Consider the following 12030-nt stretch of genomic DNA (forward strand, 5'->3'; position numbering starts at 1 on the left):
CAGACATTCCACTTTAACAATGATCCTTTGCCAAAAACATTTCAGATAGTCACATGTCATATTTCTTCACCTCTGGTCAACTGTCAACTTCACAGGTACATCTTGTTTCACACAACATGGTACTGTCCTTCATAATCATTTTTATTGTCCAGTGATAATTCAAGCAATTAAAAAATTTTTATGCTATTGTTACTTTTATGTCCATGAGTCTATAATTAGTATTGCTTTCAGGGACAAATGAGATTTGTAATATTTATAGAATACCCTACAACCTTACACATATATAACAAACATATAATAGTGACTGTGTTGAAAATGACCAGCAATACTGATTCCCTCGCTGTGGAGCATATTTTATCACTAACCATAAAGTTCATAAGCTATAAGTTTTAAACAGAAGAGTTTACATTTTGAAAGATTTAAGAAAGTTAATCCATAATGCAAAGACGGGGCTTCCTGCCCTACACATTTAAAGATATAAAGTGTTGGTTGGCATTTAGTCCAAGTCAAATATTAAAGAAAGCTTGAAGAGGTCTGGCCTGATACCTTTTAGCAAAAGATAATGCATTTATGTTTTTGAAGTAATCCAATCCACCATTAAAGTAGAAAGGGATACTGTTCCTCTGTACTTTACCCAACAAATGGCATGAGAAGAAAATAGATGACTATTGTGATTCATCAAATTAGTTGGTGCTGAATACTGCACAAAGGTCTAAGGAGCAACAAGAAGAAGGCTTTGTAGGAAAGGAACCACTTGTGAATCAATAATTAATTTTATAGAAGAGTAGCACATTATATAACCTTAGTTGCAGATTCCATACTTACCTCTTGCAAGAATTAGGCAAATAACCCCAAAGCAAAAGTATGTTATGGATTTTTTCAAGAAAGTAAGGTGTGATCTTTATCAGAAGCCATCCTATTTCATATTTCACATCTATATCCTGTTTAAAATATAATGAGAGTTATCGAAATGACACGTCTTGGGGAAAATGTTAAATCACCCTAATACCTACTCTTTAAGAAGTCTGGGATAACAAAAACATTAAAAGATAATATTTTATGGTTCTTGAATATTAAACTTTACCCATCCAGAAAATTCACATATCAAGTGTACTGGAGTACCAAATGGAGTATCTAATAAATAAAGGTTATTACTACCTTTGGATTTTGTTTTAAAATTCTTAATACTGTAAATGTTAAACATGTCAGCACATTTGTTTCTCATTTGATCTTACAATGAGTTACACATTGATATTTAAAAGTTAAAATTCAGAAAAGTTAAATAGTATCTTTTTGTAATTAAAATAGCATGTACTATATAACTCACTTATTTTCAATGATTTTCATTAGTTCTTCATATTCCCTAATTAGTAATATTAAAACTGAGAAATCTACACTTGGTTAACTTAATCCCTCTGTGCTTCAGTTTCCTCATTTACAGCTGAGGACAAAAACAGTACTTACCCTATAAGATTGTTAGTACATTAAATGAGTTAATATTTATAAAATGTATATAATAGTATATAATACATAGCAAGCATTATTTATGTGTTAAGTATAATTAAAAATAGATATACTTGTGCTACCAAAATTAAGTATATTACTATATAATCTGCTTTTCAGGAATTACTTTTAAATCAAACAACTAAGAAGATCCTGTGAAACAGAACTTTCAACATAGTAGTAAGGAATACACAAATTTTAAAGACAGCAAGAAGAAGAAAGTCTGTATTCTTATCTTACTTTGTCCCCTCTAACAATAAAATATAAATTGCTTTTGGTATCTTAAAATAATCCCAAATCCTTTGGTTACTTAAAAGTTATAGTGCTTAATGCTTTCAGAAGCAGAAGTTCACATATAATAGGTGCCAAAAGCAAACTATGGGCAATATGGCTCTGCACATATTATAAACAAAGTTATCACTAGCACCAAGATATGCAATCTTGAATAACCAGGAACAGGGTGTAACTTAAAACAAGGTGGATGATGATCAGGATGGAGAAATGTTTGTTATAAACATATTTATAAACACATGTAATTCTACCATTACCTACATATCTAAGATATGTAACTATTTTAATGTAATTCTACTAGGCAAGAAGCCTTCCAATAATATAATACACCATATAATATTATAAAGCTCATTTTTCAAAATCAGTTATCACTACCATTCCAAGGATTTTAAGACGAGGTTACTATGTGGATGAGAATTCATATGTAATGATGATTTTGGTTTGCCAATGAAATTCATGAAATAAGAATAGATAATTTTTTGAGACATGGTTATTGCCTATGCAACTCAGAAGACAACTGGATTCTAAGCTTGAAGGATACAGTAACTAGGTGGCTGAGGAAATTCAGGAACTCTTTTCTTCCATCTGCCTCTAATAGCTAGTATCCTCAACTTTTCAGGATTCTCTCATGGGTCTTCTTCTTTTCTTGGTAATCTCATCTGCTTCAAAAGCAGGTGGTGATACTAACTTGTTAGTGAAGCAAGAAAAAAACCAGATATCATGACAGCACCTTGGGCCTGAGATGAAGTTGGCTATGGATGAGATGTTCCCTGAAAGTGGGGCCTCTATCTGGACTGAACAAGACTTTGAAAATGATGTTCAGTGGAACTGTCTGGCAATACTGTGACCATGCCTTTGTGACACATAGCACACTGAACTGTCCAGGACAGGGTCAGATGGTTTTAGAGACCTTGTGGAGATCACTAGAAATGGACCTGGTCAGCAGAGAGAAGAGAATTGTCTGATGAACGACTTGGATGTGCCATTCATCTCCATCTTGCCTATTTCTATTAAAAATGCATACTAATTGCTAAACAAAGAAGAAGAAAAAAACAAAACCCTCAGTTTGTTCTTAAGTAGTTTATATTTTCTTTTAAAAATGGGTTATCTAGGGCTGATAGAGTGGCTCAAGTTGTAGAGCGCCTGCCTAGCAAGTGTGAGGCCCTGAGTTCAAACCCCAGTATCCTCCCTAAAAAAAAAAAAGAAAAAAAAAAGGGTTATTAGTTGTAAAAGTTGGATGTTTTTATGAGGCACAGTGACTTGTGTGTGTTATTACATGAATCATTCACCTCTTTAATGAGACGATTCCAAATCTGAGTATGATTCTGCCTTTATTTTTTTCTTAGTTTTTTTTCTAAGACAAGGACTTACTATGCATTTCTGACTGGTCTTGACCTTGCTATTTAGCCCAGGTTAGCCTTGAGTTTTAAATCCCTCTGCCTCTGCCTTCTGAATGCTGTGATTAAAGATATGCATTGCCACCCCTAGCATGATTCTGTCTCTGTGGGTTATTCTACAATATCAAAAAGTAATACATACCATTACCATAAATTGGAAATAATTCTGTTATTTGTTTTAAGCTACTAAAAGTGGTAAGTGCAATATAGATCAAAATGAATACTAACTCCAATAATGTCCACCTATATCTTATCTTTAACCAACAGATACATATTCAATAAATATCTATTAAGTGAATGAATCAGCTGTAGTTGCAGTATGTAGTAGGAAAAAAACTGAACTTGATGAGAAATATGAGACTCAGAACATTTGAGAATTGAAGGCTTGCTTAGCCCAATTTACGGAAAAAAAAATTACATGGGTTATAAGTTATATAAGAGTTATAAGTGTAGTATGTTCAGGGTTATACCAATTAAATACATCTGAAGTTGCAAACATTCCCTAGAGATGGAATTGATAGCACTGTGGCAAAACCCAACAATTTTTAATGCATTTTTTTTGGGGGGGGGGTTCCATAGTGTTCTTATTTTAAAAACACTGATGATAAGATGTTCCCCACCTAAAATTAAGACATGACAATGAGTTTAATAAGCAGCTATGGAGGGAAAATATTTTGATGAGTCAGGGTCATTTTATAAATAGGTATTACTATATATGTAATATATGCATATAATATAATGTGATATCCTCCAGGATTGTAGGCTTTTAAAGAGTTTGTTCTCTCTACACTAAATGGTCCCAAATTGCTCTCTATATATTTCTTTTTTAGATTTTAAGTTCACTTCTAATTTTGTTTCCTCTCTCCCTGCAAACCTATCAACCATTACACTTCACTTTGCCAGCATGCCTCTCCCCTTTCTCACTGCTGTTTGACTGAGAAACCAGATAACCAGGTTATCAGAGAACCCATAAGGCATCTGCTTGAGACTGAACCCCAGGACCTGTTTTCTACCTCTGGCTGGTTTCCCAAGTACCCCTGTCTTTCATTCCTCCTGTACCAGGGATTTAGCTGGCATTCTTCTCTACCTTTGGCACTGTCACCAAGTGCTTTTCTTACCTTGCGTTCTTTTTCCTAGGCTGGCTATGAATACAGTCAATTCTTTTCTTTACTGCCTCTCCCCAAAAGTGTAGTTCCTCCTCTCTTCTTTTGTGAGAATTTTACCTTTAATTAATACAAGGAATTATGGAGTGGATTACAACACAGAAAAAAGGATTTAGGAAATCTTAAAATTTCTCATTGTGATTTTGCTTAGTGTTTATTGAATTTTCAATCCAATTTCTTGGATTTTCCCAGAAGATGTTGTCATTTCTTTTCATTTTTTTCCTTACTATACTATAAGAGACTTGAAGAAAGGTATCTTATTTTTGCATGTCCAAAACCTAAAATAGGAACTGACACATAGGAAGATTGCAACAGATGCCTAACTATCAACTCACTGATTAAAATGTTAATTCACTGCATTACAGAACTAATTTAATGAACAAATTATCAACATATTTTCAGTCCAACAACCAAATGAACTGCCTTAAAAAGAAAAATAAAGCTAAAATTGAATATTCTAAAGAAAATACTTATTGCTTTATGAAAATCAGTACATAAACCAGGTGTAGTGATTCCTGCCTATAATCCCAGCACTCAGGAGGCTGAGACAGGAATAGTGTGAGTTTGAGGACAGCCTGGGCTACATAGAAAAACCCTGTTTCAAAAAAAGCAACTCTAATAAAATAACTCAGTATTAGATTGGCCCATCATTTTTATAGCAATAACACAGTACTTACTTTTCTTGTAATTACTAAATGAACTAAACCTTTCTTTGGCTCATTGCTTAGACTGATTATGTTCTCCACTAAGCATCTGCAGCTGATTATGAATGTATTTAAAATAAGCCCCACATCAAATAAGAAGCCATAAAATAGCATTTAAAAAATTCACAGCTGCTAATATAAGCTTCATTTGTAGTCTTTCAATTTTGTGACTAAAAAGAAAACAAAAGCAAATTCATTGGGTTAGCCTCCTACTAGCTGAGAAAGATGAGAGGGATTGAAAAGATTTTTTTTGTTGTTAAATTATATACTTTAGGAACATACTTTAAGACACATTTTCACTGGTCTCCAGGCTCCTCCTCCTCCTCTCTTCCTTCAGACAGAGTGCTCTTTCTTAGCCAACAATCTTTCCTTTGTTTTGATTCATACAACTGGCTTCAACCCCACCCCCAGCACTGTACACACATGACTATGGTGAAAAGTAGTAACAGCAGAAAGCTTGACCCCCAAACATTATTAACTTGCGTAAGTGATGAATTCTTGTGCCCACTTTCAAAACTGACTTGCATTTGAAATATAAAGAAGCAGTTAAGTTCTCCTGAAAGTTAGAAAACCATGTACAATGGGGCTGTAACAAATTCAGTCATCACCCAAATTTAATCATCAACCACAAGCCTCACAACACAGGCATGCCTTCCATGATCCCCCAAATGTCCTCTATCTTCTGAAAAAAACTCCGCACTTCATCTTTCTCACTCATCTCTAACTCCTCTGACTCCATGTTTTCCATTTCTCTTTATTCTTCCCACCAGTAAATCCACATAATCTATAGCTACCTTTCTCTCCAAATTCTGAGAACTAAGTGCAACCATACTCTCAATTAGGCAGTAGTACACTTGTTGGTTCAGGTATAAATTGGTAATCCTCTCAGAAGAGGAGGTGGGTGGCTAGAAACAGAAAGAGGGGGAGGACTTACTTTTAAATTTTTCTACCATGTATAGAGTGCATACACCATTAAAAATAATGAAATGTTAATTTATGTAACAGTCGCTACTCTCTAAAACGTGCTTGGTTGGTTATCCTTGTTCTCCATTAGCTTTACCATTTTCCCTGGCTTATTAATTTACTCAAAAATCCTTTTTGTTTTTGTTTTGATTTTTTTAAGATTGGGTCTTGCTATGTAGCTCAAGTTAGCCTCCAACTCTATATTTAGCCGAGGCTGGCCTTGATCTCATGCTCTTTCTGCCTCAGCCTCCCAAGTGCTGGGATTATGGGCATTTGCTACCAGGCCTGGCCAAAATCTTTTAGTTTATTAAAACCAGATAAAAGTATTAAAAAGCTCCTTTCCCCAAGACTGGGTTTCCCACTAGCTATTGCACTCTCAGGAGAAGCTCAATCGAGCTTCTCCAAAAAGGATTTATTCTAATTTTTATTTCCCCATCTCTCATCCATACCTTAACCTTACCACAACCTGATTTTTCCTGAAACCACTCTCTTTTCCTCCACCAATAGTTCCTGCTAACCAATCCAATCAGACCTTCTCAGTTGTTATGTCATTTCTGGTTCAGTATGCTGATGACTCCCTATGTCAGTTTTCCTTCTTTGGCTTTCCTGGAGTCTACATCTCCAGATGCTTGTTCTCAGACCTCTCATTAGATCACCTAGTCCCTTCCTCTTGATTCTTAAATTTGGTACTTTTCAGAATTCACTATGACCACATTTTTGCACTAAGCTCCATCTCCAGCCCTCAGATGAACTATTAAATAAACGGGTAGGTGAATTCTTTCACCATTAACTTGCATAATTCATAGACTCCACTGTTACACAATATGGTGTAACACTTGTAAATTAGGTCCTGTTTTAACAATTTCTTCCTTTTTGTGACTTTTAGGAGAACTTTCTAGAAAGAACTCAAAGTTTGGCAAACATTAACAGATACTTAAATATAGGTAAAGCTTCAAGGATCTCAATGATCTTTACAAAATGAATTAGTTGCATCTCTATACCACTGGCAGACTTTGTATGCTCGTTTTCTAGCATAAATAAATCACAACATAGGGTAGTTAACCAGAATATTCTATAGGTTCTGTAAGTCAGTGCTAAAGCTAGGAACACTGCCTATTAAGCACTTATCGATAAAAATAAATTTCAATGAAGTTACCTCAATTAACAACTAGTTAATCAGTGCTTTACTGAACAGCTCTCAATAAATGCCCTTTGATTAACTAAAGATACTAAAAAAAAAAAAGATAAAACAGCCTCTGGCCAAAGGGAGGTTAAAGAGCTAAGAAATCTAAGATCTAATGGGGAAAGCTCTAACCATCTCCATGATCTAGATTAGAGCTAATAGCTAATGATCTATGAAATCTAAGAAATAAGACAATAAATACTTAATGGATATTACAACGTAACTATCCTGTAGCTAGCAGGGGTGTGTGTGTGGGTGGGGGGGGTCTTTTCTATCTGAAATGGCCTGGCTTTGCACTGGATGTCAGATTTTAGTGGGTTCCTTAAGTATGGAAATACTTGGGTGAAAATGGGGGTATCTGATAAGATTAAAAAAAAAAAGCCCAAAAGCAAGCCAGTTTGGTAACAGATTGAGGAAGGATTACTGGAAGGGTATTTGGAGATTTAAATCTGATTAGTTCAGATTAAGAAGTCTGAACTTGATCCTGCAGGAAAAATGTTTCTTAATTGAAAGTGGCATTTGAAACAAATAAATCTAGAGGCAGAATACAGGGTAAATTTCATGAATAGAGAAATTAGAGACAGAAAAATAATTAGGAAATTTTATCACATTACATGTGAATTACTATGATAAAGGCATAAACCAGGTGAACAGAAATAATAGATTTGTGAGATAATGAAAATAAGACTTGTTAACTAGTGAGTTGGGACTAGATAAATTTTTCCTCTCCTAAAAAATTACTACATCTGGCACACACCAGAGTCATTCGGGCTTGGAAACCTAGCAATCTCCCTTGTCCCTCACACCATGAGAGTTTTCTTCCAGAGACATCTGTCCCCTCCCCCATAAAAAGCTGGCTTCTCCAACTTCCTTCATTAACCGCACAATATATTCCAGCCTAAACAAAGCATTTACTAGTTCCCTAGACACACCAGGGAATTCTCAACTTATAACTCTATTCACAATATTTTTTCTACCTCTGATGTCCTCTCCCAATTCTACATATACAAATTCTAACCATTCTTCACACATTAGCTCAAATGACACTTTTTCAGTGAAGCCTTCCCAGAAGCCCCAACTCAAAGTCAGCACTGCCTACCATCCCCCTTTTCTCTAAACCACTTACTTAAACTTTTCGTTATAGTTGCTCATCTCTTCTGATAATATTGTCAATGTTTTACAGCAAATATACTCAATTCATTTTTGTACCCTCCCCACTTTCCTCACAAGTAGTTGAAGATGTTAAATATCATATGGCAACAGCAAACAATAAGGCTAACAACACAGACTCTAAAGACAGAGAATGTGTGAGTTTGAATTTTTAACTGCTGTTTTTTAGCTAGATGACCTGGGGCAAGTTACTTAACCTATGTTTCTGTATACTGATGTATAAAATGGAGATTAATAGTAGGTATTTCACAAGGCTGTCAGAAGATTGAGCTTAGAACAGTGTATGACTCATAAAAATGTCCATTAGATACATAAAATCACTCTTTAGGGGTGAAAATACTAAATATTCCGTGACAGTTGTGTAAAGCTTTACAACCTATATAGGAAAAGCAAAATGTTAAAAGCAAAGCTAGTATCTAGGTACAAATAGCTATATACAAATTCTTTCTAAATCTTATGTATGCCCTAAGGGTTATCTATGCCTTTTACAGTCTATCTTACATTAACAATGAAAGTTTTAGTTTGACATTTCAATATTTTGAGAAAAATCTTTAGTTCAGTTTCCTAGGGCAATAGTTACCTAAATTGATCTCCCTGCCTCCATTCTTATCCCTTTTGCCACAAGGCTCAAAATAGTCTTTCTTCATTTTATTTTTTTTTTCATTTTTCTTTTATTATTCATATGTGCATACAAGGCTTGGCTCATTTCTCCCCCCGCCCCCACCCCCTCCCTTACCACCCACTCCACCCCCTCCCTCTCCCCCCCTCAATACCCAGCAGAAACTATTTTGCCCTTATTTCTAATTTTGTTGTAGAGAGAGTATAAGCAATAATAGGAAGGAACAAGGGTTTTTGCTGGTTGAGATAAGGATAGCTATATAGGGCATTGACTCACATTGATTTCCTGTGCGTGGGTGTTACCTTCTAGGTTAATTCTTTTTGATCTAACCTTTTCTCTAGTACCTGTTCCCCTTTTCCTATTGGCCTCAGTTGCTTTAAGGTATCTGCTTTAGTTTCTCTGCGTTAAGGGCAACAAATGCTAGCTAGTTTTTTAGGTGTCTTACCTATCCTCACCCCTCCCTTGTGTGCTCTCGCTTTTATCATGTGCTCATAGTCCAATCCCCTTGTTGTGTTTGCCCTTGATCTAATGTTCACATATGAGGGAGAACATACGATTTTTGGTTTTTTGAGCCAGGCTAACCTCACTCAGAATGATGTTCTCCAATTCTATCCATTTACCAGCGAATGATAACATTTTGTTCTTCTTCATGGCTGCATAAAATTCCATTGTGTATAGATACCACATTTTCTTAATCCATTCGTCAGTGCTGGGGCATCTTGGCTGTTTCCATAACTTGGCTATTGTGAATAGTGCCGCAATAAACATGGATGTGCAGGTACCTCTGGAGTAACAGTCTTTTGGGTATATCCCCAAGAGTGGTATTGCTGGATCAAATGGTAGATCGATGTCCAGCTTTTTAAGTAGCCTCCAAATTTTTTTCCAGAGTGGTTGTACTAGTCTACATTCCCACCAACAGTGTAAGAGGGTTCCTTTTCCCCCCGCATCCTCGCCAACACCTGTTGTTGGTGGTGTTGCTGATGATGGCTATTCTAACAGGGGTGAGGTGGAATCTTAGCATGGTTTTAATTTGCATTTCCTTTATTGCTAGAGATGGTGAGCATTTTTTCATGTGTTTTCTGGCCATTTGAATTTCTTCTTTTGAGAAAGTTCTGTTTAGTTCACGTGCCCATTTCTTTATTGGTTCATTAGTTTTGGGAGAATTTAGTTTTTTAAGTTCCCTGTATATTCTGGTTATCAGTCCTTTGTCAAAATAGTCTTTCTAAAATGCAAATTTAATGTTTCCCCACTTTTACAAACCCCTCCTTCCATCGCACTTAGGATAAAGTTTAAACCCCCTCAGATCTCACTTGAAATCTTTCTAATCTGCCCCCGCCTAGTATCCAGCTTCATCTCTCAAAACTCTTCTCATCAAGAAACTTGAATCACCTAGTCACATCGAAAAGGCTTTTTGTATGGTCACTCCTTTTGCCTACAATACCCCTGTTAGCTTGCTGGAGCTGCCATAACAAAATACCACAGACTAGGTGGCTTAAATAACAGAAATTTGCTTTCTCACAGTTCTGTAGCCCGGAAGTCCAATTTTCTCCTGAGGTCTGCTTCCTTGGTCTTTTTGATACAACCATGCATGGTGTTTTCTCTGTGTGGGTGTATTTCTAGCATCTCTTTTTGTGTCCAAATTTCCTCCTTTTATAAGGACACTTATCAGATTGGATTAGGACCTACCCTAATGGCTTTATTTTACCTCAAGTCCTGCTCAAAAATAGTTATGAGAGTTAGGGCTTCCACAATAAGAATTTTAGGAGGATAGAATTCAGCTCATAACAATTCTTACTGCTTTTCTCTGCCCAGGCCAATTTCCATTTGCTTTTCTGAGTGGCCTGAGCCTTCCCATTCTAGTCTGATACTGTGCCCCCCTAGTATCTCCATACACTGCTATGTTATGGCTCAACATGATAACATACTCTCTCTTTCCCTCCTCAGTCTATATTCTGTAACAATGAAGACTACATATACACCCAGCACTTAGCACAGTGGCCCACAGAAAGTATGTAATAAAGAGCTGATGAATGGCAAGTAAAGAACATGGACCTTGAAATAAGAGATGTATGGGTTTGAATTATGGCTCACTGTTTACTTATTTTATGTGGTTGGGAAAGCATTCTAACTAAGGTAGTTGTAATGATAAAAGATTTAATTGTAACAAAAGCTTTCCTTTAAGGGGTTGGTATACCATCAATACTCATATGTTAAAGATTTGCTCATTTGATTTGACACTTAGTTCATCCACTCACTCAGTAGTTCAATGAACTTGGGTATGTTTGCTATCTTATTTCTTTAGTTGCCTATCTATAAAAACACCTCATGATTCTATCATGAGGATTAGTATAAGTAAAATACTTAGCTGGGTTTGTACCACATAGTATTATATAAATGTTTCCCTTATTATTATTATTATAAGAACACTGTATGTCTGAAGAGTATGACCGCACTTTCATTACTAAAACATTTAAATGTGACTACTACCTTAATGCTTCAAGTCTCCTTCCAGATAAAGGCATAAAACTGAAGAGGTTCAAAAGTGTATAAATGATATAAATGATATGAAAATAAAAATGAAATAATATACTATTATCTGTCTCACCCCTTATATTGGTATTTAAACAAGTTTCTCTAGTCTTTGTGACTATAGATGTTAACCATTTACAGTGGAGAATAATCCTTCTTGGCTCATACATTCGAGTGTAGAACCATAAAACCTGTGAACTGGAAAGCACCTTTGTGGTGAAAGTCCAATCCTATCATTTTTTACTTAAGTACATGAGATGGATTTGGAATAGGCTTTCAGCGTCTTAATGAGCAGCTCTGTGAGGGATGGTAATTGCAGACAGAGAGAACAATTTGTTCAAAACCACTAAAGTACAGGTTCTTAACTAACTCTCTCTCTCTCTCTCTCTCTCTCTCTCTCTCTCTCTCTCTCTCTCTCTATATATATATATATATATATATACACTGAAGGTTTATTGCCACCAATATTAGGAAATAATGCTGAAAAATCCTTTTGAACCATTCTACA

At 35.6% G+C, this 12030-nt stretch overlaps 1 protein-coding gene across 4 annotated transcripts in view; it reads right to left on the minus strand.

Moving 5' to 3' along the window:
* Trak2 (trafficking kinesin protein 2) overlaps positions 1-12030 on the minus strand; it is a 69888-nt gene that overhangs the window by 55782 nt on the left and 2076 nt on the right. Inside the window, exons 2-3 of one of the 4 annotated variants that reach the window (XM_074071395.1) lie at positions 4310-4414; positions 826-941 (exon numbers count right to left, since the gene is read on the minus strand). The exons of the other annotated variants lie outside the window; for them this stretch is intronic. The gene's annotated coding sequence lies outside the window, so the exon portion shown is untranslated. The remainder of the gene's footprint in view (positions 1-825; positions 942-4309; positions 4415-12030) is intronic. 4 annotated transcript variants of the gene reach the window in all.

Source organism: Castor canadensis, chromosome 4, assembly GCF_047511655.1.
Source record: "Castor canadensis chromosome 4, mCasCan1.hap1v2, whole genome shotgun sequence".
NCBI lineage: Eukaryota > Metazoa > Chordata > Mammalia > Rodentia > Castoridae > Castor > Castor canadensis.